This window comes from Hibiscus syriacus, unplaced genomic scaffold, assembly GCF_006381635.1.
Source record: "Hibiscus syriacus cultivar Baekdansim isolate YM2019G1 unplaced genomic scaffold, ASM638163v2 tig00110387_pilon, whole genome shotgun sequence".
Classification (NCBI taxonomy): Eukaryota; Viridiplantae; Streptophyta; class Magnoliopsida; order Malvales; family Malvaceae; genus Hibiscus; species Hibiscus syriacus.
This window is the reverse complement of record NW_024062717.1, coordinates 6828690-6834355: the sequence shown is the minus strand read 5'-3', so window position 1 is coordinate 6834355 and position 5666 is coordinate 6828690. Positions and strand designations below refer to the sequence as shown.

Genomic DNA, 5666 nt, shown 5'->3' with positions numbered 1-5666 from the left:
ATCTCCTTGACTTCACTTATTCTTTGATTCTTGAATGTTTGAACATTTTCAGCATGCTCAGCAATAATATTAACATTGTTCTTTTTGATATTTGCATCAGACCATAAATTGGATCATTACTGCACTGTTGGCAAATTATGACATTGATCTTTTGCATCGTTGTTTTTTCACCAGAAATGAAGTGTTTGCTTGAAGCTAGGTTGCCTATTCTCATACTGTTTTCTACCACAGAGTTCAATTTGAGTAGTCCTATGCTTTTTTACTAGTGTTGCAATTTTAGGGCATGTAATATAGTCGTGAATCTGACAGGAAGTGCATGATAAGAGTAACTATTTTCATGTGCAAAAAATGCATTTTACATCTGAATAAATGGTTGGATGTGATGATATTCAACACTGCTTTTGCATATCTTTCTTGTGCACAAACTTCTTTTTGGTATCTTATTCATGAAATGACTTTTAGTATTGTTCTGAACCAGACTAGTTGCAAAGACAACACAGCTAGAGGGAGAGAAAAAGCAGAAAGAGGCTGAAGTTCAGAAGCGTATGAAGAGAACGTGAGATTGACTGCACTTCTGACAAGAAAGAAGCTCAGCTTTTGGCCATGAATGACAGTGCAAAGTAATGGCCTTAAGTGCTTCAAATATATGATCGGCTATCTCACTCTACTGCCTACTGGACTGTAATGCCTGGTGCTTTGTTCCAGCTGACTCGATAACCAGCCAGTGAACTGAGGTGGGACTAGTGCTACATCGGCAAATTCGTAGAGGATATTTCTTAAAAAAGTGTAACACAATGAAAAGTGCAGGGAACTTGAGTTAATGCCATTGCTTTGCTTTCAAAAAATTGAACCATATAGTGTGTGAATGCATATTGTTGTGCTATTAGAACATGAATCTGGTGTATTAATGTCCCATCTTTTCTATAGGGCTTCAATGCTCACAAAGATTTCATTTCGACTTAAAACATAATGCTCTGCAGAAACACAGATCAATTTTAGTATCTCACTTAGTAACCTGTAATCTTGCCATGCCTTCGGATACCCCATAAGCTGTTGGCCCAACTTCAAGATATTATGTATCACGATGATTTTGTCAATTGATGTTCATATCATTTATGTCATCAACTTGTGGACTCATTTATAACCCATATCGTTAAGCTGAAAAGACAGATAAGAGCCTCAACCATTGAAGATTAGCGTTCAGTTATAAAATGTTGATGATCATGACAGTTTACTGTTGGAGTATTGAACTCTGATAGAACATATGGAGATGTCGGTATCAATTGTCTACCTTTGTTTTATAGAACGTATGCTTCCTCGATCAATGATCAACGATGTGTGAACAAATCGAATGACTATTGTTTTGTTCATATGGTGATTCATTTAACCTCTACCGTCTATGTAGGATCACATCAATGCTTTTATGTGTGTTTCAGTTCAATTTTATATGTTTATCACAGTTTCTATATCAGATTCAAGTTTTTTTCCCCGTCCCAATAAGAATCTTTAAATTATAGTCATTTATTGACTTATTAATGAGAGGATGCACATTTGGTAATATATATTATCAATTGACCTTTGTTCATTTCCGTATTTGATATTAGTCTTTTGCAAATTAGAAAAGTAAAGTTTCTCTAGGGTTCGTACTCCTTAGATGATAAATTCAGTCCGTATTGATTATTAGTCTTTTGCAAATTAGAAAAGTTAAAGTTCTCTAGTGGTTCGTACTCCTTTAGATGATAAAATTCAAGTCGAACATCTAAATCAGTCTACAAAACAACTCGTGAAAACATTAACTATCCAAGGCACTGAAAAAGCCACTATATGCTTAGATAGGAGCGGAAACTAAACACAAGAGAGACACTAAGTCCATCAAGAGAGGCATCAATACAAAGATAGAACAGAAAGCTTTAAAGTAATTACTTTCTATTAAGATACGAGGCTTCTATTATAGTTAATCCTTGTACAATAACAATACATATTGGTTTATATCAATGGCTAAGATAAAGTTTACCGACCACAAATCATCTCTATAAGAAAACTAATACTATGTTTCATTTGTTTTATCCATCACACACCGAATAAATATTTAGCTTTAATGTACTGGAAGACTGTATGAGCAGCAGTTAGCTAGTGGTAGACACGACCGACGTTACGATTTTAGCTTCATCGAAATTCATCATGATATTCACCATAAGTAACCGTGATCAGGTATAGTCATATGACTTAGACATTCAGAGCAATGAAGTTAGCTGTGATCTTATTACAGATTTGTTCTGGGTTCTTGTATGCACCATTACATGTTCGCTAGCTGTTCTGAAAGGGAGTATATAGGAAGCAGGGAACTTAAAGAGACAGATAAGATCATAAGATCACTATGTAACTATTAAGGCCATTTTAAGCATTCCAAACATGAAATATGTCGTATGTTAGATGAATGAAATGATGCTATACTTAGATTATAAGCCCGTGGGCAGCTCCAAAGTGTTGGGGAAGCTCTATATGAACTCCATAACACTAAACCTATGGCCTCATACGCTTGAGTTACTCTTAGTCTTAAACCCTGTCATCAGGGATAGATCGAGAGGTACTAGGGAGACAGCTTGCAAGTATGCTGATCTCTATGATGCGGTTTCTTAATGCTCTGAGATTGTGGATGACACGAGAGAAATTTTTGTAGGAGAAACGTGTTTCCCTTTTAACGACACTGTGATACGTGGGGCTAAGCTTTGTTTGTTGTTGCCGGAAAGCTTTCATTCAGATCAACAAAGGGTAAGTAGGCATGCAGCGCAGATTAGCTCCTGCCAAGCTAAATGATGAAAAGGCCAAATATTTGCGTGAAGTGGGACAAAAGATTGGTCGCCTTTGTGTTGAGAATGTGATCCATGAACTACCGGAAATTTCTTCCTTTAGACTTGATGAACTTCCACTATGCAGCAGGTCCAAAATTTCAAAACTTAGTGTTTTTTCTGATTTAGTCATGTTAATCTCAAACGTAACTCCCATTTTAATGGCATAATCTCAGAGTTTCACGTCCTCAATATGACAAAAATACGAATTGTGGTATTAATGTTAGACCAAAATAAGTTTATAGACTAAGTTGAAAAATTACCAAACTTAAAGACTAAATTTTGTTTTATCCCTAAATGAAAATATGAACCAGCTCAAGTTTCATGCATTAATCCTAGAATATAAGGCCATGCAAGGTTTTGCTAGATAGGCTCGTAGTAGCCGTTTCAAAGGTATTCTCTGATAAAACCAGCAAACTTAAGTAGTAAAAAGGAATGTTGTTATTTTTAGAGTCTGGGTTCGAGCAGCTGCATCTACAGGGTGTACACACGTTATCAATTGGTTAAGAAAATTCAGAACATATACTATCTTATAATACTCCAAATATTTAAAAAAAATTGTTATTCTTCAATAAAGAAGTATCATAGTATCTATGTACATTATAAAGGTTCAATCTTCTAATTTTTTTTACTTAATAGTGTTATAAATGGGACTAATTTGTAAATCAGATAAGTATAAAGACTAATAATCCTGGAATTAAAAGCAGATGGATTAATATTCAAAATTCCAAGAGTAGAGGGACTGAAGAAAAATTTAGACCAATTGTATTTGGGCTTTAAGGACTTCGAGTAAATGAGCCGATTGCATATGGAATCATTTAAAATTTCTAAGCCAAAATCCAATCTAAAAACCCTACCCCAATCCCGACCTTCGACCCCCGTTCCACTAAGCTCTCACCTCCTCCTCCTCCTCCTCCTCCAAGAGAGAGGTCTCCTCGCAGCCGTGCCGCACACACTTTCTCCGAAATGGGTCGTGTCATCCGAGCTCAGCGTAAGGGTCCGGGTTCAGTCTTCAAGGCTCACCCACCACCGCAAGGGTCCCGCCCGTTTCCGCAGCCTCGACTTTGGAGAACGGAATGGCTACCTCAAAGGCGTCGTCACCGAAGTCATCCATGACCCCGGCCGTGGTGCTCCGTTAGCCCGCGTCGTTTTCCGTCACCCTTTCCGTTACAAGAAGCAGAAGGAATTGTTCGTCGCCGCCGAGGGTATGTACACCGGACAGTTCGTTACTGTGGTAAGAAGGCTACTCTTGTGGTCGGAAATGTGTTGCCTCTTAGATCTATCCCTGAAGGAGCTGTTGTTTGCAATGTCGAACACCATGTTGGTGATCGTGGGGTTTTCGCTAGGGCCTCTGGGGATTACGCTATTGTTATTAGTCACAACCCTGATACGACACCCCAGGTCTCTCATTCTTGAGTAGTTTTAACTTTAGTTTGATATGGGTCTATTTTGTCATAATTTGCTAGATTGCTTTGATTTTTAGTACCCTATTCATACATTTTACTACAATTAAGATTTACTGTGGATTCTGCTTTATCGTATGCCTAGTTTATCTGAAAGAACCGCAATGCAATAGTGGACAAAGGCTGCTTAATTCTTAATTTATTGAAACTTGAAAAACCATCTCTTAAGCATAAGGATTCTGATTTCAATCCATTATCCCGTTTCAGCTCGATCAGTACTGTTTAGTTGAGTATCTTGTATAACTGGTCTTTACATGTTAAATTTCATTCTCTTGTTGATTCCTGCGTGTATCAATGATAAGAGTAATTTGTTGTTTTGCCAATGACCATTGGTTTTGTAATCTTTACAGGATCAAGCTGCCATCTGTGCTAAGAAGATTGTTCCGAGTGGCTGTCGTGCAATGATTGGCCAGGTTTCAGGTGGTGGTAGGACTGAGAAACCTCTTCTTAGGCTGGTAATGCTTATCACAAGTTAGGGTGAAGAGGAACTGCTGGCCGAAGGTACGTGGTGTGGCTATGAACCCCGTTGAGCATCCCCACGGAGGTGGTAACCATCAACACATTGGTCATGCTAGTACCGTTAGGCGTGATGCTCCTCCAGGACAGAAGGTTGGTCTTATTGCAGCTAGGAGGACTGGTAGGCTCAGAGGACAAGCTGCAGCTACTGCTGCTAAAGCAGATAAGGCTTAGCCTTAGGATATTACTTCTGTTTTTAGTTCTTTTGCCCTTTAATTTCATATCAAGAGTTTGGGCACCTTTATGCTTGATAATTGTTTGAATTATTAGACTTACTTAAATGATAACAACTATAATGTTATCAATTTGGACCTCCTAATATTTTTATAAAAATAAAGAAATTTAATTATATCATATGCAAGTGGAGGGATTATATCTCGAATTTTAACATGTAAAAGGACTAAAATCATAATTAGACCTTGATAATTTGACAACTTCATGTAACACGACATGTTTTCTAAAGCATCCACCCCCATCCCATCCCATCTCTCTAAAACCTTAAATTTATGTTAATTGGACTTTTTCACACTTAAAAGTTAAAATAGGGATGAAAGAAAATATTTTAGGATAAACTATACTATTAGTTATTGAATTTTAGGATTTGTCTCATTTAGTCATTAAATTATAAAAAAATTAATTTTGCAACTAAAATTTTCAAAATATTTTTTATAGTTGGACATTAATCACTAATAGTAGGATGACATGGTATTTTATGTTGACGTGGAAGTATAAAATTTCATATTTTGTGTGGATGTGATATCTTTTTCACCTCATCGTATTCTTTATCAAAACATATGATTTTTTTACTCATTTTTAATTGTCATCGAAAACAACATTT

General features: G+C 36.7%; 1 pseudogene; it reads left to right on the top strand.

The window, feature by feature from the left end:
- Positions 1–3733: 3733 nt before the first annotated feature.
- LOC120122514 lies at positions 3734–5086 on the top strand (annotated as a pseudogene).
- Positions 5087–5666: the final 580 nt, after the last annotated feature.